This window comes from Carassius carassius, chromosome 11, assembly GCF_963082965.1.
Source record: "Carassius carassius chromosome 11, fCarCar2.1, whole genome shotgun sequence".
In the NCBI taxonomy this organism is placed as follows: domain Eukaryota; kingdom Metazoa; phylum Chordata; class Actinopteri; order Cypriniformes; family Cyprinidae; genus Carassius; species Carassius carassius.
Genome location: NC_081765.1, coordinates 32,258,938 through 32,286,424, shown reverse-complemented (window position 1 = coordinate 32,286,424; position 27,487 = coordinate 32,258,938). Strand labels below are relative to the sequence as shown.

Sequence of the window (27,487 nt, the reverse complement as noted above, 5' to 3'; positions counted from 1 at the left end):
TGCAAAAATGACATATCTGATGATATCATGTCCCTTTTGTTATTTTATGGCAGCATGCACTTGACATGGTCTAGAGAGCAACTTGGACTTCAGTGGATGCAAGAACATTTGAACATGTACAAGAGCCACATAATCTAATAATTTACTTGCATTTGATTTATCACCTATAATAGTGGCGAATGTTATATATAATTATTATTATTTTTCATTTTACATCATACATTTTCTTTGACATCAGAGAGCCTGTAGTTTTCTTCTTCTGAAGACTAGTTATGCAAGAAAGTTTCCAGAGTATTGTGTTGCAGTTTAGGGCATCCATCCTTTTGGTAAATGGATTTATATCAAGTCAAGCGTGCACATACTGTACATACAGAGAATTGAAATTGCATTACTCTCAGACCCTTGGTGCATACAGATAACACTAACAGTAGAGTAAAAACACAGTAGAGACAAAGTACAGATATATCGTAGAGACTGCAGAAGTTTTCTTCAAATTGTTAAAAATAATAAATTATACATGCAGCCATTACAACAAACACTGGATGATAGGAGTTTGTTTTACTGCATGTTTATTTCTTTAAAATTAATCAAAACTTTGCACACGGTTGGAAAACCTTGATTTATTTAGACACAAAAATATTTGTAAATATAATTACAATATGCATAATAATTATAATTTAATGTATCTAATATTCATTTTATAGTATTAAATTCTGTAAAGTATAAATATTAATAAATGCTAAATATTTGTAAACAATTAATCTGTGTATTTACACAATGTGTATAATAATTACATGATGACATGTATATGATATGATATATGATGTATATATTTTAGCATTTTACTATATTACGATTTTAGCATTTATCATTCCAACATGATAATGATCACAATAAGTAAAGTGTAGGTGTGTCCAAATGTTGACTGATGGCGTATATGTTTAAGGAATGTATCGAAGCATTTTTAAGGTAACAAAGTACTTTGACACTGGAAAAACTTGTTGAACATCCAGGACTTGTCATGCATATTAAGAGCCGGTTTCCCGACAGGTTTTCTCAGGTGACGTTTGCTCGATGGGAGCCCGTGTCCTCCTGAGAAAAGCTGAACAGGTGTTTGAGAGAGAATGTGTCACATTCTTTCTTGATCGTCCATCTCTTTTTTTAGATGAATGCATGATTCATAATCAAAGACTGTTCATGTGATGAGAAAACTGATGACACATAAAGGGTCATTTTAATTGTTTGCTTCAAATAGCATGCTGGACGATATCCTCTAGAGTAAATCTTCATGTACAGAAACATACACAAAATCAGTATTTATGACAGACTGCGATTGGACAGCTTCACTGCTTCCTCATGCATTTGTTACAGTGCAAAATATTTATTTAAAAAGCCTGACAGTAAAAATGCAGCCCGACTTTTAATTCAGTGCAGTTTTAGTGAATGAGCAGGAGTCATACCTGCTGCAAATGAACAACTATTATCGAAGCCCATTTCTGCTAAGGAATTAAAAAAATAAAATAGTAAAAAAAGTCATTGCCACATTTTATCTCACAATTTGGAGGAACAGCACGATTGCAAGATATAAAATCAGTTTTGTAAGATGTTGAAACACAATTGCAAGACATAACGCAATTCTGAGAAGAAAAGTCAAAACTGTGAGATACAAAATAAATAATAATAATTGTGAGACGTAAAATCAGAATTGTGAGGTAAAACGTGCATTAGAATCAGAATTTCAAAAGCACCACTTGAGATGAAATAAATAATGGAAATGAAAGCTTCCATTTTCCAGATACAGTAGAACAGACTTGGTAGATGACATCTGATCGACTGTGTCAGAGATGAGATTGAATGTCTTCTGCTCTTTATTTTCAGTCACTTTCCATGTCTTCTTCCTCTGAGTCCTGTACGAGGAGATCAGCTGAGTGTAATCAAACGCAGGGAACTTTATGGGCAACTCGCCCCATTTGCTGAATGTCTTCTTCTTGGAGCCATACGTGACCACAAAGTTCTTGATATGAAGACAGGGACACTCAACGCTTTTATAGAGCATCATCGAGCCCCATTGCTGCTCAGGAACAAGACAAAGTACAATTTTAAATGAATGCATATTAAGAAAAAATACTTACTTTATGGGCTGGGTGATTTCTAAAGTATTTTACTATACATTTGAAATTATTGTGTTACCAGTATAAAATTGCACGGCATCATGAAACTTTACTGTGAAACTTTCGAAACCCATCCTGATCATATTTAACAAAAGTTTACTCCTTTTATCAAGAAACTTGAATCTTCTTGGCTGCTTTCAAAACCATCCGAATTTTTGACCTTTCAAATCAAATGTATAAATATCAAAAGATATTTTGCATATCATTAAATTTAATCATGCATACATAATTTGAATCATATATTTATAAATATATTGCCTAGCCCTAATATTAAGTTTTTTTGTTGCATTTAGTTTTTTTTGTAAACATTTTTGTAGATCTTAAAGGAATAACTCGCCCGACAATTTAATTTGCTGAATGTATTCATCCTAAATCGATCCAAGATAAAGATGAGTTTATTTCTTCATCAGAACAGATTTGGAGAAATATATTTTCATTCCATCAATTGCTCATCAATGGATCCTCTGCAGTGAATGGGTGCCGTCAGAATGAGAGTCCAAACAGCTGATAAAAACATCACAATAATACACAGCACTCCAGTTCATCAGTTAATGTTGTGTAAAGTGGAAAGTTGCATGTTTGTAAGAAACAAATCCATCATTAAGATGTTTTAGACCAGACAATTGTTTCACTGGTGAAAGCAATATTATGGATAAAGGACTCATATTTTAGCTGAAAGCAATGCTTTGAAGTTACAAATGCATTAATGATGGATTTGTTTCTTACAAACCTTTTTGCTTAAGATGTTAACTGATGGACTGGAGTGTTGTGGATTATTGTGATGTTTTTATCAGCTGTTTGGACTCTCATTCTGACGGCACCCATTCACTGCAGAGCATCCATTGGTGAGCAAGTGATGTGATGCTACATTTCTCCAAATCTGTTCCTGTGAAGAAACAAACTCTACATCTTTGAATTACCTCAGGGTGTGTAAATGTTCAGCAAATGTTCAGTTTTGGGTGAACTCTTCCTTCCTTTAAGCTAAGTGTTTTTTGCATCATCGTGGTTATATGAAGTTCACAGTTGTGTAATGTTTTTGAGAGTAAGTCAAACTGTTATGCTCAACAGTAATGCATGGAGTGTTTATTGGAAGGGAAGAGCTGAAGTCAGCACGCACCTGTCCGCAGTTTTTGCACACAATGACTGCATTGGTCTCATAGTCCAGGAGTCGCTCCTGTAGTGATGTATTCTCTCGGACTGTAAACAGCTTACTGTAGATATCAACAACATTTATTGATTTATTACTGTCTTTACCACCATCATCATGCAGAATAAACATGATTTGTATCATCAGTGTACATATTTCTGGACATTCTGAGAATGAAAAAAAATATATATATATTTGCGACTGTGGGTTTTTACCTAAATTGCTTTGTGACTTTGACATAGTGCATGTTCTCGATCTTCTCAATGTCTTCTCCAGAACACACGAACACAATGCACTGCCTGCAGCTCAGGCTGATTTTAGATGGCGGTTCCTTCATCTTTCCCTTCTTCAGTTTCTTCTTTATCTTCACCTTCTCCTCTATTATGGCCTGCATCTAAAACTCTCTGGTCTACACAAAAGCAAATAAAGTTTCTTTTAAGAGTATATGAGGAATATTGGAGTGTATTAATTGGAGTAGATCCTCACTTTCTTCTCTTAGTCAGCTCGATTCATCTCGCACACTTTGGTGATGGCTTTGCTCATCATTTTCTCCCTGTATTCGTTGCCACCCCAGATCCTGCCTCCGCCACCAGCGTGTAACTAATGTCCTCCGCTCTTCCTCAAAAACGGCATTTCCTACATCATCATATACTTCAGCATGAGAATACAACCTCAAAAACCAGAATGACTTCAGCGGTGTTCGGTTTGATCATGTCAGTAGTGATAGACTGATATATTAGACGTCAGGCTGAATCTCCCAATATTTGGCCATTTTCAAATAGTTCAAAAATTTGGGGTCGGTAAGAATTTTTTTTTTTAAGGAAATTAATACTTTTATTCAGCAAGGATGCATTAAATTGATAAAAAGTGACAATACAGACATTTATAATGTTACAAATAATTTATATTTCAGATAAATGCTGTTCTTTCTAAACTGTTTCCATCAAGAATGTATCAGGGTTTCCACAAAAATATTCAGTTTTCAACATTGATATTAATTATTAATGTTTCAGTGAGCAGCAAATCATTGTATTACTGTGATTTCTGAAGAATCATGTGACACTGAAGACTGGAGAAATAATGCTGAAAATTCAGCTTTGCTTCACAGGAATAAATTATATTTTCAGATATATTCATGTAGAAAATGGCTAATATTTCCCAATATTACTGTTTTCACTGTATTTTTGAGCAAATGAATGCAGCCTCGGAGAGCATAAGAGACTATTTTCAAACCTCCCAAACTTTTGTATTTTTTGTGCATTTGAAGTAAATGTTGGTTAAATAATGTATGATCATCATTAAACTAAATTATTAAATGTATGATTTACTATAATTAAATTGGATTATACCTGCATACTGTATATAAGAGCAATATGTATTTGCATTGGCCATTAAAAAAAAAAAAATAATTTTTGGTATCAGAAGTTGCTTATAAAAGTTTTGAAAAAGATGAACCCCAGACTTTAGCTGTAGACTGCTTAAATTGAATGTTGAAAACATTTAGTTTGGTCCCTGTAACACATGCATTTATGTGCTGCAGATGTGAGATGTATGAAAGCGACCTGAGAGCCAACTGGTGTCTATCTAAAATAAATATTGACTGAAACAAATAGCACAAACTGCAAGCCCTTAGAAACAGGCCAAAAGAGTGCAGCATCATGATGAGCATCTTCCAAAGTGAGCAATAATCTAAAATCACCTGAATCATGGCGATCTCATTGGTCACAAGCCAATAGCGTATGACGAAATTACATTCGGCGATGTCCAAACCCTCTTCTGCTACAGTGGTGGCTATTAGCAGATTGATCTGCCCTTCACGAAACTTGTTCAGCACATCCTTCTGCTCTGCCTAAAGATATTGATATTATTCCACAAATGCAACCTGGAACAATCATTTAAATGAATGCAGAAGCAGAAAAATTAGTTCTGGAGTTTGAGAGTGACTTACAGCAGTCATGGGTTTCACCACGCTCTGATCTCCTCCACCGATCAGATAGCTGGCTCTGACTCCCACTTCATCAAACTTGGGGTTTTCTTGAATCCACTGGCAGAGTGGGATGGCACTGAGGCGGGTCTGGGTGAATATGATGCCTTTCGCTCTCTCTCTGGTGCTGAATTCCTTCAGGATGCTGGTTCTCAGCTGGGCCAGACTGTTGTTTTCATACTCCGGCTTTCCCATCAACTACTGAGTATTAAGAGAAACAGATACAAAGAGTAAATCAGCATTTAGCATGTCTGAACACATTTTAAAGGATTAAACAACAGTGTTTTAGTAATATTTAACTGTTATTTTGAAATAGCTTTTCACCAATTTTCAGTTGAATAATAAAACATTTTAATTTTAGGTTAACTTTGAGTCCTTTTATTTAGCTTTATTTCAGTTTTCGTTTTAGTCATTTTATTATTTCATCTTAAACATATTTTATTTCAGTTAGTTGCCATAGCAACATTTATACTTTTTGTTTATGCCTTTTACATTTTTTGAGGTTATATTTATTTTATTTCAGCTTTATTTCATTTACTGTAAAATGTTTTCATAGTTTTAGTTTTAGTTATCAACAGCGTTATTGTTAACTAAAAAACTAAAACCATTAGACTTTTTAAAATTACGCTCAATAAAATGAACATTAAAATAATAATAATAATAATAATAATAATATATTATTATTATTATTATTATAAACTATTTAAAAATTCAGCTATGTCCCACAGCAACATTCCTCAGTTTTGTTTAGTTTAGGTTGAAGTGCTAAAATAGCTAAAAATAAATCAACTAAAAACTTAAACATTATAAACTATATAAACTTTTTTTTTGTTGTTAAAGAATAGAGGAAAAAAATACAGGATTGGAACAACATGAGTAAATGATGATAAATCTTCCACTTTGCTCCATGTATTTTTGTTTTATTAACATCTTGTGTAATCATTGGATCCCATTATAATACTAGTTTCAGTGTATATATTACAGATAGCATCGACTCTAGATTGTGATACCTTTGAACAAAGTGAAGAGGAATCTCTCTGTGTCTGTGATTGTAATGGTGTCTTCCTCATCTGGGCTGGATTTGGTCTTGAGCTCTTCGTTGTGATATTTGTGGAGGAAGCGGAAAGCGTCTGACATGCGTATGGTGTCATTGTATTGACGGAGATGTTCAGTGCACACACTTAGCTAGAGAACAACACAAACAGGAAATATTTGTAAAAGAGTTCAACAATATCTACTCCTGTTATGCCCCAAGATCAGCCCATTAAGGTCTTTCATTTCATAGTCCACTCATTGGAGTATCAAATAAAGTATCTGGCCCATCCATCATATTATTTTTCACCCCAGAGAAAACAAATTATTCAAATTTAAAACAGGCTTGACATGAATTCAGAAATGCAATTTTAACGTCATTTTTAAGTAATCATATTTAAGTTACGTCATTTACAACAAATCTCCCGTGAGAGACCAGTACTGTTTTTCCTGGAAGTTCACGATGAACTCGCCAAGACATGGCGCACCCTACTCAGATACTTTTTTATTTCTGCTGCCCTCCCCTTTGTTGACCGCTTTGAAGTAAGTGGATATGGCAAGCTCCCCCTTGTGAAAAGGTGGTCGCTGCACACCTCAACCCGACATCTGCGTGGCAGATTTAAAAAAAACTTCACTGCAGCTCAGAAGTCATTGTAGGTCATGCACCACTTCCTGCCTAAGCACATTGAGGCCTCCTCACCTCAGAGACATTATTTAAACTTCAGTACAGGACAGCAATGCTCTCATTCTCTGGTCTGAAGTGCAATCTCTGTTTCCAAAAGGAGCTGTGGAAATAGTTCCTCTAGCGAACAGCTACTTCCTCATTCCCAAGAAAAATAGCAGGCTCAGGCATCTGAACCATGTACTTATGAATCTGTTCAAGCAGATCCTTGTGCTATATGCCCCGGAGACTGTTTTTTTGTCAGTGGATCTGAAAGACACACAAACCACGCTTGAGATTTGCATTTATCAATATGCAGTCCTACCATTCGCACTGTCTCTGGCCTATTCACTTTACAAAGTGCACAGATGCAGCTTTTTCCCCTCTGAGAACGATGGGAATCTGCATTGTGAATTAACTTGATGATTGGCTGGTCTTAGCCAGATTGGAACAGCAACTCATCGCTCACAGGTTGCTGCTGCTCAGCCACCTGGAGCAATTTGGGCTAATAATTAATTTAGCCAAGAGCTCTCTGTCTCCCAGTGATTTGTCTACCCGGATCGATTCTTGTCTACCCGAATCGATAACAGTTATCGATTCTGCTCAGATGTGGGAATGGGTTATGCTGGAATGCTCCCTGATTCAGCAGCATCATTCAGACCTGGGACTTCACGAACCCTCAGGGCTTTCAGATGATGCTCGGCCTCATGTCAGCCACTTCCTCTATGATTCCTTTGGGGCCTGCTTCCCAGATGTGGACCTCTTCACCTAAGACTTTTTAGGCAACTTTCACTGCCCAGTTTTCTTTTCGAAATAGCAAAATGCCCACAATTGACCAAAAGCTTGCCTTTAGGCCTTCCCCCGGTTGCCCTGCTTCCTCAGGTCATCAGAAGGGTCAGGGAAGTCAGATTCTCAGTCCTTCTGGTGGCCGCAATCTGGAGGAATCAGATGTGGTCCTCCGAGTTGATTCAGCTGCTATCGGCAGCCCCTTGGCCGCTACCACTGAGGAAGGACTTGCTCTTGCAAGCAAAGGGCATGATTTGGCATCCCTGGCCAGAGCTGTGGAGCCTTCAGGTTTGGCCCCTCGACAGGAGTCTTTGCAGCTCCCCCCAAGTGTAACTAATACCATTTTGGAGGCTAGAGCTCAATCTTCAAGATGTTTTTATGCCCTTAAATGAGGACGATGCTCTTGTGACATGTCCTATGTGCTAACCTTTCTACAAGTGCTAATGGATAAAGGGCTCACCCTTTCCATGCTCAAAGTATAGATGGCAGCCATCGCGGCGAATCAGTCTCTCTTGGATGGCCACTCAGTTGGCAGAAATGACTTATCTCTTGTCCTCAGGGCTGCTCCAGTCAGCTGACTTGCAGCCCCTGTCAATTAACTGCCCTCCTTTTTTTAGCATCGGTCAAGAAGTGGGTGTCCTGCAAGCACTGTCGGTCAGTGCTTTATGTCTGAGTTTAGGCCCAACAATTGTAGAGTCGTCCTCAAACCAAGACATGGCTAAAGTGTTCTCCACTCTGTTCAGAGCACATTTCATAGGATGAGCAGGGTCCTAATCCACTCTTTTTATTGGTGATATCTGTGTGGCCACTGGCTGGTCGTTGACATTTACCTTTGCCAGGTTTTATATCTGCAGGCAGGGATTTAGTCCTCCTAAATTAGGTTTTGTTATGTAGTCCTCAGCCTATGTGGCTTGGGTCTCATTGTTAGCTTAGACTTATAGTAGCCCTCATTACGTGCACTTCAGAGCTGGGCTCACCAAGCGGCTTCGATCTCCACTTGTTTATAGCACAGCACTATTGGATGTGTTTGAAAGGGAATGCCCTGGTTACTAACGTAACCTCGTTTCCCTGAGAAAAGGGAATGAGTGTTGCATATGCTGCAGTGCCATAAGGCTGGACGCGAATTGAAGACGCAAAAGATTCTGATGAAATGGCACACTTATATAGCCTCTCCCCACACACACATAATTTTTGGTGGATGCTGAAGTGCCACTGAAGTGCCATTGGTTAGTGCAGTTACACAAATGTGAACAAATCAGGCTTCAGTTTCAGGGTAAACAGGAGTTTCCACATTAGTGTCAAATGATGCAACACTCCTTCCCTAATCTCAGGAAACAGGTTACGTTATGTTTTATATATATATATATATATATATATATATATATATATATATAATATATATATATATATATAATATATACAAAGTTACTAAAACCTTAAATAAATATATAATATAAAATATAAAAATCCAGTCTAATTCAAAATATTAACAAAAACGATAATAGTAGATCGGTGATGCTAAAAAAATAGGTTTTGAGCTCTATACTAGAATAGTTAGTCATAACTAGTCTTTAATGATGTTTTTCCCCTCTATCGTTTCGTGTAACTACTGGATCTGTTCAGTGATTCTGAATATCTGAAAACAGTTGAGAAACTGGAAATCACATTGAAATAATAGTCGCTTCCTTTAAAAAAAGGAAAGAGACTGTTATGACTCTGGCTTTTTGTGACATTTCACATGAGTGCAAGACTGTATATGAAATTATTATCATGATTTCAACAATAATGGTGGTTAAATCATGGTTTGTGCAAAGCAGGCAGGAAGCAGAGGACACACAAAGAGAAACCACATTTTAGTAGGAGCTTTGCAAGGATCCAGTGGTCACTGGGTTTTTGGGAATAATATATTTATACAGTTGAACTGAATAAATGTGTAAGACAAGATCAAAATAAGTGTGCAAGATAAAAATTTCTTCTCAAATACTTTCGAGTGATTTGGCTGATCTCCCCTTTAGCTGTTAAACTTTGTTAATACACTGGCCACAAAAAGACTTTGTGTTTTTACAGCTGTCCCAAGTATCCTTTTTTTTTTTTAAGCAGCATATATATTGAACATATTTATTTATAATTAAATAGGAGACCAGTGAGAGATTTACACGTAAAACTGTTTAATGGTCTTATATTTTTTTCTGTCTGCTGTCTACGACGTCACAGCTCATAAATGAAGGTTTGAGACTGTGTTTTTTTGTGGGTGCCACCAGGAAATTTTATTCATGGAAATGTATATGATTCCTTTAAAATGTTAATTTTCATGACTTTTTCCTGATATTTCCCGGTTTCCAATGACCCAGTAAACCTCCATATATCTGAAGGTCTTTGTAAAAGGCAGTCAACTCACCGTTCTGCTCTTTCTGTACGACCCACTGTTCGTAGTATTGTGTGCCGGGCTCACAGAGGGGCTTCAGGTCTGCGTGTGTGTGGATTTCATCCATTATCTTCTTGATCACGTTTCCAAATGGGTCCTTTAACATGCCATAGACACATAGACAAGGTTTTTATGATGTCACATTTTGAAAATTATCCTCATCTATTGAATATACCAGCATCATAACCTAAGTGATGCTTTCCTGCATTAACGTTTTTGTATTGTTCTTGTTTATACAGATTACATATGTAGTGTGTCCTTTATGCATTACAAGTGGCAACAAAAATAATTGCAAAAAACATGATTAAGAACATTATCTTAAAAACAATGTTATTTTCTTAAGAATATATTTTTATTTTATACTAAAATTATATCATTTGATTGTACTGCAGTTCTTGATAAAGACTGGCTGATCAACTCAAACACATAGTATTTTCATTTTTAATGCATTGTATTGCTAGTTATTTTTAAAGAATTGTCTGTTGCATTCAATTGCGCTCGATCTTTCTTGCACTGTGTATGGCTGTTTTCATAAGTGCTGAATGCTGCTGAAAGTTAGGTCGTAATTATACATTTAAAAAAACAGGGTCCCAATTTGACTAGTCAGTGAGTTGTTATATAATGCTAACTTAGAATTCCCCAAAAGGCATATAATCATCATAACTTGATCATCGTTTACATTATCATTACTCGTGCACATCCCTAAATGATATGTATTATACTGTACTATACGAACCAATAAATTCATTAAACATGTTACTTTTGGGGCAAGTTGGAGGTTATCCAAATTTTAGAAGGTTATTTTCAATTATTAATTTTTTTTTTTTTAAGAACAGTTCCCAACATTTCTTCTTAAGAAAACAGAAAATAGCAGTTTAATTTTTGTCTTTTTTTTAAGAATGTTTTGTGAATCCGTGGCCGGAAAAGTAGATTTCTTAACCTACATTCCAAAAAGTTTTTAGGAATGTTCCTATACGTGCAATTAAAAAAATTAAGACAAGTTGGAGCTATCCTATACTATTCCGATCTCTAAGATCCTATTTACGATGATTTTAAAGAAGATTCTTATAAAATTTTGATTTTTTTTTCTTAGGTTTTGTCATAAGAACAAAAATAAGACATTTCTTAAAGGGATAGTTCACCCGAAAATTAGAAGAAAAAAAAAAGTAGATGGACCTCATTGACTTCCATAATATAAAGGGGGAAAAATACTATAAAAGTCAATGGTGTCCATCAACTATTTGGTTACCAACATTCTTCAAAAATATTTTTGTGTGTGTGTGTTCGACAGTGGTGGACGAAGTGCACAAATCAAGTACTTGAGTAAAAGTACAGATACATATAATAAAATATTACTCCAGTAAGAGTAAAAGTACTCCTTTTTCAATTTGACTCCAGTGAAAGTACAAAAGTACTCGATTTTTTATGTACTTAAGTAAAAAAGTACTGAAAGATAGATGTTTGCAATTTTATATAGGCTACTTAATTTAATTTTATATTAGCACATATTTTTTATAATCCTACTGCTTAAAATAACTGGGATTTTTTTCCAAAATAACCACTATATGGAGTCAAGATATATTTTTGTTGTTGATATGAACTACGCTGATGAGAGTGATGTTCACTGTGAAGCTTAAACTGTGATGTACCTGAGAGAAAGCAGAGATGACCATCTGATTTTCACCAGTAAGAAAAAAGTATTTTAAAGTTTGTTGTTTTACAGAACATCACAGTTATATTTGACATGATAATAAGGCCTGAAGTTAGGAAGAACATTTTAAGGAAAATATAATGATATTTTCATAATGATTTTTTCCTTCTCAGACCTTGTCTGTGGTGTAAAAACACCCCTGGCCAAACAGGGTGCATCTCTTCCCACTTTGATAATTACTGTAGTTACCATGTTCTGAACATCACATCCTTTCTTTTCTCCCCGGATGTAATATATATATATATATATATATATATATATAGGTGGTTGAATAAAAATATTTGGACATTATTTATAAAAATTACCTCAATTTAGCACCAGCAAGCTCGTTAGCTAGACAATTAGCATCAGCTAACAATATTTACTTATTTTCAGTACGGTTATGAATAAACATTCATGTCTGTCTACTGGTCTTGTTAATCCAAACAATATACATATGTATAACGTTACTGTTGATGAACAATATAAAAACAGTTAACATTACGGCAGCGGGGAATTTGAATGTGCATGAGTTATTGTATTTAATCTGTGTTATTGTAATGTTTTTTTTTTTTTTCACCTAAAATTGATGTGTCTGCATCGCCTGCACTCGAATATTTCAGTGGGCTTAAATAGATCACTCTTTACAACGGATTTAGTTCCCAACCAACTGACAATTTTGACCTAAATATGATTTTCAGTTACAATAATTAATCCAAAATTTTGACATTAATAACTTACTTTTAGCAACATCAGACGCACGCGCGCTCACAAGATCTCCCGGTTCTTACTTCTGTAGACTCGCACTAAACGGTTCATTTGAATCAGTTAGTGGTCGACTCCAGAACAGCTGCAATCGGATCATTCTAATTCGTAAACGAATTGTTTGGTGCGATTTGCGATCCGATTTGCGATACTCAGTTCGTTCATGATGAATCAGACACCGCTTCTGCGTGTTGGAGCATGTGATATATTATAGGGAGTAACGATATGTTTTATGAAATGTAGTGAAGTTAAAAGTATGATTTTATGCTTTGGAATGTAGTGAAGTAAAAGTAAAAGTTACTCAAAATAAAACTACTCCAGTAAAGTACAGATAGTTGAAAAATGTACTTCAGTACAGTAACGAAGTAAAGCTACTCCGTTACTGTCCACCACTGGTGTTCGACAGAAGAAAGAAATTCATACAGGTTTGCATAAACTTGAAAATTCTGCCATAATTTACTGAATGCTCATTTTTTTGGGTGAACTATCCCTTTAAGAAGTATTTTGGGAGAATAAAATATACATAGCTTTTTTTCTTAAGTAAGAAAAAAAAATAGCAATGGAATTTTTTTTTTTTAAATCAAGCATCTGACAAACCGATACTCCCATCCCAAACTAGTAGAGCAGAAATGACACACTTCCCCTTTAACATGAGGCTTATTCAGTGACACACATTAAGTAAAATTACCTCCTTCCTCTCTTCTGCTCTTGCAATCCTTTTGTAAGGTGTTTTGGCTTCCTCTTCTTTGAAAGCCATCGTTTTTATTGTGAAAGCATCCAGATTTGCACAGATCTGTAATGAATCAAAATAATGAGACATGCTATTGACATACTACACAGTTCCAGTTTAGAGAAGGCTAACAGATAAGCTGTGAAATCATTAATAGCATCACACATCCAGTGACTTAAAATAAAATCACTCTTTTTGACTTGTTTAGTAAAAATATCCAGTTTCTAGGAGTCATTTGATTGTGAATCAGACCACATCGATTGTGCTGTACAGTGTTTGTTGTTTGCATTTTTGTGGTTCCACTTCAAATGCACATACATTTAAAGATCTGTTAATGTCTAAATATATTTAAGAAACCCTATGTTAACCCTATTTTCTGACCTGGGGATCAAATGCAAACTAGTTTCTCTTGGGGCTTTGGTGCTGTTGTCATAAAGATTCATGGTAAAGCAGGCCAGCAGAGTAATTATGTGACGCAGGGTACTGACTGGAGAAGCTTGAAAGGCATGCAGAGGTTTATGGCTGCCTTCAGCACAGGGGCTGCGTGGAACATTGGAAACAGCTTTGTGGTGGAGAAAACAGTAAGAGATGTGGGAGAGGAGTGTGAGGGTGTGCATGTGTGTGGAAAGTTAAAAAAAAGATTAGAGAAGAATGCTTAGGGAGATTTTATTTTTGAGAGAAAGAGGATATATATATATATATATATATATATATATATATAATTTTTTTTTTTTTAATTATTTATTTTTTTATCAAGAATTTGTGTGTTATAGCGTGTGTGTTTTGGAAATGTGTGTGCATTTCCTAACATATGGATTTGCTCAGCTTTGTTCTCATAGCATGCAACATGCACATTGCTGGTAGGCGTGGGAATTGTAAAGACTTTAACAATTTGCTTCCACTTAATGATTCCAGTTCCTTTACAATTACATTCAAGAACTAAAGGCTGGAATACACTACATGACTTCAAAGATATGAACAGTTTTTAAAACGCTAGACATCATTACATACTGAAAAACTGGCTATCATCATACACTAATAAATGACTGACTTAAATTTTGCTATAAGTGTGATTGCATCATATAATAATTGCTGTTAATAGTGTTCATCGTCTGTTTGATTACGTCTTTAATTGATTTTTCAGAAAATTTCTGCCATATGTACATAAACTGACAGTCACTACTGATAAACTACTACTAAATATTGTAGAAACTTAATTTTCTGTAAGTTGCTTTGCAATGATTTGTGTTGTAAAAAGTGTTATACAAACCCGATTCCAAAAATGTTGAAACACTGTACAAATTATGAGTAAAAAAGGAATGAAATAATTTACAAATCTCATAAACTTATATTTTATTCACAATAGAATATAGATAACATATCGAATGTTGAGAGTGAGACATTTTGAAATATCATGCCAAATATTGGCTCATTTTGGATTTCATGAGAGCTACACATTCCAAAAAAGTTGGGACAGGTAGCAATAAGAGGCCGGAAAAGTTAAATGTGCATATAATGAACAGCTGGAGGATCAATTTGCGAACTATTAGGTCAATTGGCAACATGATTGGGTATTAAAGAGCTTCTCAAATTGGCAGTGTCTCTCAGAAGTCAAGATGGGCAGAGGATCACCAATTCCCCCAATGCTGCGGTGAAAAATAGTGGAGCAATATCAGAAAGGAGTTTCTCAGAGAAAAAAATTGCAAAGAGTTTGAAGTTATCATCATCTACAGTGCATAATATCCAACAATTCAGAGAATCTGGAACAATCTCTGTGCGTAAGGGTCAAGGCCGGAAAACCATACTGGATGCCAGTGATCTTCAGGCCCTTAAACAGCACTGCATCACATACAGGAATGATACTGTAATGGAAATCACAACAGGGGCTCAGGAATTCTTCCAGAATATGTGTCCTGTTGCTAGGAGACTCATGACAATTGAAAACAATTTATTTTCTAAAACCAGCTGAAAATGTCAAACGTTCGATATCCTCTGACTGGACAGAATCAAAGTTTGAAGCTTTCCTCAAATCTGCAGACTTGATCTGAGTTTGTGTAACTAGCGCCAGCCTCTCCAGACTGTAAACTGGAGCCAGAAGTCATGCAATGTATTCCAGACTTTAGGTTCTTATAATACTCTTAAGGAAAGTACAAATTTAATACGAACAATAAAAATACTTGTACATTATTTAGTTATCTTTGTTAATTTAAACATTTACTAGTACTGAGTTAATGCACTGTGAACGAACATTAATATTTTATTAACTAACATTAACAAAGGTTAATGGTGTCAAAATATATAGTTTTTTGTTAATTCATTTTAACTAATGCTTATAATTACTAATTTACAAATTTTTAAAATGTTTTTCAAATAAGTTTATTTTGCTCACCAAGGCTGCATTTATTCGATAAAAAAATACAGTAATATTATGAAATATTATTGCAATTAAACATAACTGTTTACTATTGGAATATATTATAAATATAAATTTCCCCCCCGGTGAAAAGCTTGATTTTCAGCATCATTACTCCAGTCTTCAGTGTCCAACGATTCTTCAGAAATCACTCTTATATTATTATCAATTTTGAAAACTGCTTCATATTTATTTATTTTTTGTAGAAACTGATGCATTTTTTTCCAGGATGAATAAAAAAGTTCATAGCATTTATTTGCGACAAACCTTCTGTAATATTATAAATGTCTTTACTCTCACTTTTGACTAACTTAATGCATCCTTGCTGACTAAAACTGTTCGTTTCGGTCTTTTGTGCAGTAGAGAGATGTGTTGCCTGCAATATCACAACTCAGATAAGATGTTTTGTCTTAGCTGTATGACTGTAGACTAACAGAACAGAACAGACTAACAGAAACTGAAGAAGCATGAAGAAGAAATTACCTGGAGAATGTGTTCCTCTGCCATCTGCTGGCTCATGGCTCCTCCCACACCAGGTGAAGCCGTCAGACCCAGAATCTGAGGGAGCGAGACTGGACTCTTCTCCTGCTTCTTCAGGAGCTGGTTCTGCTGTTTTTGTTTTAGGTAGCGAATCACGATGTGGTTATATATATCGCCCTTCTTCGTGTGGTGGCATTCGTCAATAACCATCAGAGTGAACTCTGCAAGTACATAGGAACTGTATCAGAATTGGAAATGAGAATCTATTCAGTTCAGCATGTAATTACCATAGATATAGGAAAATATTTTTAATGTTTTAATATTTAAATTCTTTAATGACCTTGTAGTGCATTATATCTTTACATTGGATTTAATTTAATGTTATTGTTTGATTTCAAGTTTAATGTGAATAAATGTACAGGATACTACAGGCAAAACTTTTTTTTTTTTATGCACCGGTCAATTTTAAGATTTTGGTCTATTTTCCTTTCATAACATGTCTTCTTTCAAAGTAGTGGAAAGAAAATGTTAAAAATACTCACTTTATTTTATTACACCGTATCTGTTTGTTTCTGCCAATTTCAATTACAATGCATATCTATAAAAGCGTGTTTCCCAAAATATATTATTATTATTTTTTTCTTCTAATTTTCAGTCTGAAATCCACACTTAAATCCACCAAATTTTACAGTTTTTTTCTTACATATATTATGAAGGTTTTTACAAAGGGGCTTGTTCAGTTGTTTATTATGGTGAATTTGTTTTTGGACTGTTGACAGTATTTTCAAATTTATGGCGTGAACTCTAGTATGTATGAAATGAAACAAGAATTTTGAACCTGGTTTCGTCTAATGTCTGCTTTCTGACCTGGATTCTCAGAGCATTTCTAGAGGTAATGTTCATGTGTTCATGTACTCATATATTGAGTACAATATGTCTGCGCCATTAATTCACACAGAAACACGTTTCTAAACTCATGTTTAAATACTATCTTTATTCAACCAAATTTTGCCAAATTCCATGCCATTCTGCATTGTACAGTAAATTCTTTCTTATTTTCTTTTTTCTTATTTTTTTTTTTGTGGATTCATAGTGTCCTAGAATTAGAATAAGTTAATGATGAATTTTGGGGTGAACTATCCCTTTAAGGTAAGACACTACAGAGTGAATAGTGTAAAAACTAGCTAGTAGGTTACCATTATACTTTCCCCAGTTGACATGCTTTTGGATTATTATTTTTTCTATCTATTTTTTAATATTGAGTCTAGAAAAATGTAAACGAAAAAAAGAATCCAGAAAATAAACTGAAAAAATAAAAACGGAATATATATATATATATATATATATATATATATATATATATATAGTTCCCTAATTCCAATAAAGGGGTGAGCCATCCCTTTAATTGCAGTTATTTTTATGACAATCATCAGCCAACTGTGTATATAAAACACATGTTAATAATACATTGTTCATAGTCCTTACATGCAAATACCATCAATTTTATTATTTTTTTTGTCTAGCATGTGTTTCTAATCAACAAAAGCGGGTGCTGTAAACCTCCAGTTCACTCTCACGGCTCCGTTTACAGGCGTTTTTGTGCCGCCTTCTGGCGCTCCCAGGGGTCTCTAGGGAACAAAAAGGTGGTCTGCATTTCACACACTGACAGAGAGGTGGTGGGTGATGGGGCCACTTTTACAAATCAGACTTTAAAGGTGCTGCCTGTTTGGCCCCTCAGGGCTGGAGTGGGAGATGAAGTGGAACTCAGACTCTGAAAATGACAGCAAATCTCCACTGAATTTGATCAGCCAGACATGTGGATAAAAAAAGGGTTTAAGAGTAAAACGAAAGGGCGAAAAAAACAACAAACAGCATATGCCACAGAGGAGGAATCCCATCTTGCGGTGGACGCTGCCAGAGAGACTCACAGGAGAGCCGAATCTGCCAGCAAAGACTGATGGGAAAAACACTGTCACATGAAACCTCAGAGGAGGAGCTCTGGTCTGCTTTCAACATCTAACAGAGGCTGAACCCATTCGACTGGACTCTGACTCTGTTGAAATGGTTGTCTGAAATGTATGCGAGGGAAGGAAAATGTGACCTACGTGATTATTTGATCCCGTCCTCTTCACCGTTCTTGGCTTCGGCCAAAGAGTTTTCCAGAATCTGTGCAGATGATGATGTCGTTTGCTCGATGATTTGTGGGAAGGAGATGTTGAGCTGCGAGGCTCCGCTGACCCGCTCCACTGAGTACTGGTGCTTCAGAAACCGACCAAACTCGGCCTTGTAGTGCTGCTCGACCAGGGGAACCTGGGAAGATATCATATAACATTATTACGTGAGTTCAGAGAGGGTGCACAGCTTTTCTGGTTGGTCGCATGGCATTTTTTGGTGATCATATCACTTTAAACGTTTGTTCAGAGGAAATCTGCACCTGGTGAAGTGCTGAGTTTGCACCACACTTCTGCTGATATGAATGTTTTAATTAAGCCTTATGAACTTAAACGATTCAAGACATGATTCAGCAGGACAAAAAGTCCCTCTGCTGCTACAGCAAACACTTTCCAGAGACCTAAAAACCTCAAGCTCAGTGCCTGCTGAACTAATCAGTCTGGGCAGTAAAGATTGTTATGAGTTGCTTGGTTATAGCTCAGAAAACTTGATATTTTAACTATCAACTTTGTCTCAGATGTTTCTCTTAAAAAACTAAGAATAAACACAAACAAGTCAATTGTTGACAAAGTGAGAGCTCAGCTTAAAATTATTGTAGAAGCCAAGATCATTCGGCCTTTTAAGAATTTGATGAGTCAAATAATTAAATCAATATAAATATTTGTTTCAATAAATAAAACATGAAAATAAATAAGATCATGTTGCCTTGTAAGAATTTAATGAGGTTTTTTTTTTGTGTAGAATGTAGAGTTTTTAATAAAATATAATCGATATAAACATTTTTAAACAAATAAAATAAAATGAGTAAAATCAATATAAAAATGTATTTTAATAAATAAAATATGAAAATAAATAAGATTATGTTGCCTTGTAAGAATTTAATGAGAAATGTATTTTTTGTAGAATGTAGTTTTTAATAAAATATAATCTATATAAAAAAATCTTAACAAATCAAATAAAATGAGTAAAATCAATATAAAAATGTATTTTAATAAATATAAGTATTTGAGTCATTTATATATACCAAGATTAATTTGCCTTGTAAGAATTTGATGAGAAATGTTCAAGTTAAATATTAATTTAAATTAATAAAAATATTTAAATGAAAACTTTATTGATTCCAGTGTCATTTGGTCTTAAATGTTTGAGTTTTAACAAAATAAAAAAATATCAATATAAATATTTGTTTGAATAAACAAAATTGATTTGTACCAAGATCATTTTGTCCCATAAGAATTTGATGAAACATGTTTGGGGCTTAACAAAATAAATAAACAAAAATAAAAATATTTAAATAATAATTTAACCAAAAACAAATCCGAGAATGTCTAGTACCTCTATTCTTAATTAATACTGCAATTTAAATTGTAATCAATAATGTTTTATTTTATATACACTATTATAAATGAATTTATTATATTTGAGGTAAATAGACGGCTGAGCAGCACCTTGTTGACCAAAACAACAACTTTCCCCGGTTGTCCCATCTGTTTCCTCTTCTCCAAATGTTTCTTAGTGATATACACAGTAACTCTGGTTTTCCCACTTCCTGTAGGGAGGCAGATGATGATGTTGTTCTCCTCCAGAGCTGGTCTCGCCACCTCCATCTGATAGTCACGCAGAACAATATCCCTCTTACTGTCCCCTGAGGAAGAGAGAGAGAGTTGGTCCTGTAATTAGACAGTTGTGTTGCCTGCAGCATCAGTGCAGAGGAGGTTGTGTGTGTCTCGGCGGTTCAGCTAGTGCAATTACAGCTGTGTTTTCTTTATCCCCTGCTAGAATAACATTGTTTATGATGGCACCTTACTGTCTGTAAGCCTGCTGTGAAGAACATGAGAACATGTATATGCAATATTTACCCTCAAAATCAAAAGAAAAAACACTGAAACACTTTTTTTTATGAAATGTCAATTTGTAGTTCAGTTTGATTTTTTTCTCATTATCATAACTGTGATATGAGGTATTTTTTATATAACAAATATATATATATATATATATATATATATATTTCTTTTTTATTAAATTATCTTTTTTTTTAAGTGTGTGAGTACACTTGTATTGCTTATATTCCTTAAAAAAGAAAAAAGAAAACTAATAACCTTATTAGAGTATTAAGAATTTAATAAAAATCTGTTTTTGGAAATTAATATAGATACAAACACTTTATATTTTATTTTATTAAAATGCACTATATATATATATATATATATCATTTTTTTATTAATACACACACACATATATATGTTCTTATATATTTCTTGATGTGAAAGCTTTGTGCTCTGCAAATATTAAATATTTGTTTAGTTTGTCATTTATGCTTACATTTGAATACATTTAAAAGTTGTACATTTTTAAAGCATTACAGTATTAAGAATGTAATGAAAATCAGCTTTGAAATTAATCATTATTATTAAAACTTAAAATCAAAATGCCCTGATGCATTACTGTAATTAATTGTAAATGTTTAATTATAAAGAAAATATAATCAAAGTGCAAATATATAATATAAAATATTTTAGATATGTTTTTAAATAAAATATTATTTTACAATAAATATATATTTTAAAGTATTTGGTTAATTGGTAAAGTACATTGTTTCATAATAAAAAAAAAATAATAATCTAATGGCAATCAGCTTTGAGAAAAATCAGAATTACTAAAAACAACATCCCATATTTTTTTTTTTATTTTGTGATGAAATGTGACCTGGATATGCTTTTGTGAGATTCCCTGCGTAAAAATGATTGTAGTGGAAATCCACATGATCTAAACACAAGGACACAGATTCATCACTGAGGACTATCTGAGTGCATCTTCACATCTGTAAATGGTTTCACTTACAGAAAGGTCATAATTCAACATAGGGTTTCTAAAAGAGCCCGTTTTGCTTCAGTGTTTGAGAACAATTATCCCACAAAGATGCAGACTGAGTGTTTGGCAGAGGACAGATGAGCCTCTAAGACAGGGCTGTTTTCATTCCCGGGGCTTCATGTGGAAATGTTCTCTGCCATAATTACACATTTGTTTAGTGTGTCAGCATCATCAGTCAAATTACAGAGCTTTAAACTTTGAAAGGCTTTTTATAAAAATGGTTTTCAATTTATGAGTCAAACCGAGTCTATGTTTAATTTAACTTGAGACACTTGCATGTTGTGAATTTTGTGCTTTGCAAATGTATAGCTGTTCAGATTATAATCCAAAAACACATTTTTAAAAAATATATATTTATATTATGTATATTTATATATTGTTTTGCAATTCAACTTTTATTTTAATAGCAATTAAACAAAAATGTATAAATACTATGCAATTGTTTATTATTTAAATTGTAAAGTACACCATGGTGATATATGCTGTACCGCATTTAATTTGTAAAAAAAAAAAAAAGCCTATTTACTTAGTATCTGATCTTATACAAAAGTTGACCAATGAACTTTTCCATAGCTATGAAAAAAATCCATAGCATATTCTTGGAATTAGTTTTCCACACTTGTCTGCAAATTGACGTTATTAAGCCTCTCATCAAAAAACCACAACTTGACCCCAAAGAACTAGTTAATTATAGACCAATCTCGAATCTCCCTTTTCTGTCCAAGATACTAGAAAAGGTGGTATCCACACAATTATATTCCTTCTTAGAGAAAAATGGTATATGCGAGGATTTCCAGTCAGGATTTAGACCGTATCATAGTACTGAGACTGCTCTCCTTAGAGTTACAAATGATCTGCTCTTATCATCTGATCGTGGGTGTATCTCTCTATTAGTTTTATTGGATCTTAGTGCTGCGTTTGACACAATTGACCACAACATTCTTTTGCATAGACTTGAACACTTTGTTGGCATCAGTGGCAGTGCATTAGCATGGTTTAAATCGTACTTTTATGACCGCCATCAGTTCGTAGCAGTGAATGAAGATGTATCCTATCGATCACAAGTGCAGTATGGAGTACCTCAAGGCTCAGTACTAGGGCCGCTATTCTTCACGCTTTATATGTTACCCTTGGGAGATATCATCAGGAAACATGGTGTTAGCTTTCACTGTTATGCTGATGATACTCAGCTCTATATTTCTTCGCAGCCCGGTGAAACACACCAATTTGAAAAACTAATGGATTGCATAGTCGATATAAAAAACTGGATGACGAGTAATTTCTTACTGCTAAATTCTGAAAAAACAGAGGTGTTAATTATAGGACCTAAAAACTCCGCTTGTAATAACCTAGAACACTGTCTAAGACTTGATGGTTGCTCTGTCAATTCTTCATCATCAGTTAGGAACCTAGGTGTGCTATTTGACCGCAATCTTTCCTTAGAAAGCCACGTTTCTAGCATTTGTAAAACTGCATTTTTCCATCTCAAAAATATATCTAAATTACGGCCTATGCTCTCAATGTCAAATGCAGAAATGTTAATCCATGCATTTATGACCTCAAGGTTAGATTATTGTAATGCTTTATTGGGTGGTTGTTCTGCACGCTTAGTAAACAAACTACAGCTAGTCCAAAATGCAGCAACAAGAGTTCTTACTAGAACCAGGAAGTATGACCATATTAGCCCGGTCCTGTCAACACTGCACTGGCTCCCTATCAAGCATCGCATAGATTTTAAAATATTGCTTATTACTTATAAAGCCCTGAATGGTTTAGCACCTCAGTATTTGAATGAGCTCCTTTTACATTATAATCCTCTACGTCCGCTACGTTCTCAAAACTCAGGCAATTTGATAATACCTAGAATATCAAAATCAACTGCAGGCGGCAGATCCTTTTCCTATTTGGCGCCCAAACTCTGGAATAACCTACCTAACATTGTTCGGGAGGCAGACACACTCTTGCAGTTTAAATCTAAAATTAAAGACCCATCTCTTTAACCTGGCATACACATAACATACTAATATGCTTTTATTATCCAAATCCGTTAAAGGATTTTTAGGCGGCATTAATTAGGTAAACCGGAACCGGAAACACTTCCCATAACAACCTATGTACTTGCTACATCATTAGAAGAATGGCATCTACGCTAATATTTGTCTGTTTCTCTCTTGTTCTGAGGTCACCGTGGCCACCAGATCCAGTCTGTGTCCAGATCAGAGGGTCACTGCAGTCACCCGGATCCAGTACGTATCCAGACCAGATGGTGGATCAGCACCTAGAAAGGACCTCTACATCCCTGAAAGATAGTGGAGACCAGGACAACTAGAGCCCCAGATACAGATCCCCTGTAAAGACCTTGTCTCAGAGGAGCACCAGGACAAGACCACAGGAAACAGATGATTCTTCTGCACAATCTGACTTTGCTGCAGCCTGGAATTGAACTACTGGTTTCGTCTGGTCAGAGGAGAACTGGCCCCCCAACTGAGCCTGGTTTCTCCCAAGGTTTTTTTCTCCATTCTGTCACCGATGGAGTTTCGGTTCCTTGCCGCTGTCGCCTCTGGCTTGCTTAGTTGGGGACACTTCATCTACAGCGATATCGTTGACTTGATTGCAAATAAATGCACAGACACTATTTAACTGAACAGAGATGACATCACTGAATCCAATGATGAACTGCCTTTAACTATCATTTTTGCATTATTGACACTGTTTTCCTAATGAATGTGGTTCAGTTGCTTTGACGCAATGTATTTTGTTTAAAGCGCTATATAAATAAAGGTGACTTTGACTTTGACGTTATGACTGAAGAGCTTTTAACAATCACTTTCCATTTATCTTTGGAATATGCTGTCTTAAACATTACAGTTTAACTTTTACAACACTTTAACGGTTACATTTCACAAGCCATTGTGAACTATTGGAAAATAGCAAGCCATTTGATAAGTTCTGAACTTCCACTGAACTCCGTGTGTCCTTTTTTCATCTAAATACACTCTCATTTATATGATTTGACAAGGTTAAAACACAGGCAAGCTCTAGGAAAGTGCTGTTTTAATAAAAGAGATCGAAAATGGTCATCATTCAAAAAGGTGTGCATTAAATTGTGGATCATATTGAATTTATCAGTCAATATTAAGTCAAGCTCGCAGGCAGCGCTGACCCTTTCTAACCTGACCGACTGATTTATGAAAAAAGCCTTTAGTTTAAGGAATTCATTACAAACCAGGAAGCAACAAATCAGGTTCCCCAGAGCGAGATTTCATTGCTCAAAGGATGTTTTTTTTTTAACTCCAGACACTTAATGGATTTCACTGTTATTTTATGCAAGTATTTACGTATCAACTTCTGTCTCTGATGTTTCTCCTAAAATTCCTTAGGAGAGATTAAAAGCATGCACAAATGAGACAGTTGTTGACATATAGTGAGTGTTTAGACTTATAAAATAAATGTGGATTGCAGCTTGGAAGAATTTGAACATGTTTGTTCATGTTAAAGGAATAGTTCAGCCCAAAATGGAAATTTGTTGAAAATGTACTCACCCTCAGGCTATCCAAGATATAGATGTGTTTGTTCTTGCATGGGAATAAATATCTAGAAATGTAGCATTCTATCACTTTCCCACCAATGGATGCTCTGTAGTGAATGGGTGACGTCAGAATGAGAGTTCAAACCGCTGACAAAAACATCACAATAATCCACAGCACTCCAGTCCGTCATTGTATGAAGAGAAAAGCTGTGTGTTTCCATCATTAAGATATTTTTAACTTTAAACCATTGATTCCAACAAAAGTCCTACATCCATAATATTGTCTGAATCAGGAGAGAAATATGCACAAATAAAGCCCCATTTATAAGCAACAGAATTTCAAAACAATGATATGTGTGGTCGGATTTTGATGTGAGAGGCGACAGGGAAAGGAATATTTTACTGAAGGAAGCATTGAAAGATTATGGACTCATATGTATTTGGCCGGAAGCAATGATTTAAAGTTAAAAACTCTTAAAGATGGATTTGTTTCTTACAAACATGCATCGTTTGGCTTCTCAAGACATTAACTGATGAACTGGAGTGGTGTGGATTATTGTGATGTTTTTATCAGCTGTTTGGACTCTCGTTCTGACGGCACCCATTCACTGCAGAGGATCCATTGATGAGCAAGTGATGGGATGCTACATTTCTCCACATCTGTTCCTGTGAAGAAACAAACTAATCTTGGATGGCCTGAGCGTAATAACGTCTTCAGCAAATAAAAATTTATGGGTGAACTATTCCCTTAAGATTTTTATTGTAGACACTTTTTTTACTCTTAGGAGAAAATATGAATGAGATCTCCATTGTGATTTTTCTTTCATATATGGGTCTTGTCCTCCCTGTGTATTCATGACATAATGCATTGGAATGGTGGAACTCCACCCTCTTCAATTGTGAGCAGATGGAACATGTTCTCAGAACTATTGTGCCTGAGGGTCCTTGAGGAGATTCATGGCTCTCTTGTCCATTTGCAATCTTATGCACTAAACAACTTGGTTTTTACCTAAAAGCATGTGAATTTTACTGCTCTTGTAAATCTGCCACAGTGGTTTTCTGAATGGATGTTGGTTGGTGCGACTCATTCTTTACACGCTAACAGGAAACTCATTTGTTTATAATTCTCTGACAATATGACATTCCTAGAGAAGTCATCAGTCTGGACGAGCTGTGTATGAGCATGTGCAATCGCTGGTGGTTATGTTAAGAGCACTTTTGGCAGTAGAATGCACTAAACAAATAATTAAAATGTGGTCGACAGCATGTGCATCTGGGAGTTCCTCAGCAGAGGATGTCCTGGAAGTAACACCTGAAGCAGTTAGCCAGCAATTTAATCCATGCATGAGTTTTGTCCTTAAAACATTTAACTGCTTTATTTGAATTAATTCTAAATTTATTTAATTTGAAATATGTAATAATTAGTGACTAATGAATCTGTGCATCAGTTTTTGCATGCTGCATATGCATCACACTTGAAATTTGTCTTTGTAGTGTATTTTTGAAGCAATGATAGAAATCAGATATACTGTATATTTAATGTTTATAATCTATTTGCGTTGATTATGCTGGCTATATGATGATTTTAATACATGCTATAGTTTATAATTATTTTTTATTTACATTAATTTTGAAATGTATTCTTTTAATTATTTAATTTATGTATAGTAATGTATAGTAGCCTATTTAGTGAGTAATTAATCCATGCATTAGATGCTGCATTTGCATTTTGCTTGCTATTTGTCTTTGCAAGCAATACTAAGGCTCAGTGATATTAATTTTTTTAAATGCATGTTTTATTTTATATAGATTTTAGTTTCAAATGGATAGTAGTTTAATTTTAAATATATAGTAATTAGTGAGTAATTAATGAGTTATTAATCTGTGCAACCTTTTTTTAACATGTTGTTTTTTTTACTCTTGCCATTTGTCTCTGCAATGCATATTTGAGGCAAAACGAAGACTCAATGATATACTGTAAATTTATAATATATTTGCACTGATTATGCTAGCAATGCCATGAATTTGATGCATATTTTATTTTGTTTTATCTTATTTTTAAATGCAAATTAATTTAATTTGAAACATACAGTATAGTAGTGAGTAATGGAGTGAATGCATGTCTCAGTTGCATTTCACATTTCACTGCATTGCTTCCTGTTTGACTTTGCAATATATTTGAGGCAATACTATGGCTCATTTATATACTGAATATTTATAATGTATTTATTTCATGATTTAAATGCATATTTTATTTACTGTTACATTGCCTTTTTAACTCTTTTTATTCACTCCTCGTGTCTCTACAGAGCATTATGAAAGTGAAAGTGACATTCAGCCAAGTATGGTGACCCATACTCAGAATTCGTGCTCTGCATTTAACCAATCTGAACACACACACTGTGAGCACACACCCGGAGCAGTGGGCAGCCATTTATGCTGCGGCGCCCGGGGAGCAGTTGGGGGTTCGATGCCTTGCTCAAGGGCACCTAAGTCGTGGTATTGAAGGTGGAGAGAGAACTGTACATGCACTCCCCCCACCCACAATTCCTGCCAGCCCGGGACTCGAACTCACAACCTTTCGATTGGGAGTCCGACTCTCTAACCATTAGGCCACGACTTCCCTTATGC

The 27,487-nt window shown here is 34.9% G+C and overlaps 1 pseudogene; it reads right to left on the bottom strand.

Moving 5' to 3' along the window:
• Positions 1-1,673: 1,673 nt before the first annotated feature.
• LOC132153295 (interferon-induced helicase C domain-containing protein 1-like) overlaps positions 1,674-27,487 on the bottom strand; it is a 31,760-nt pseudogene continuing 5,946 nt past the window's right edge.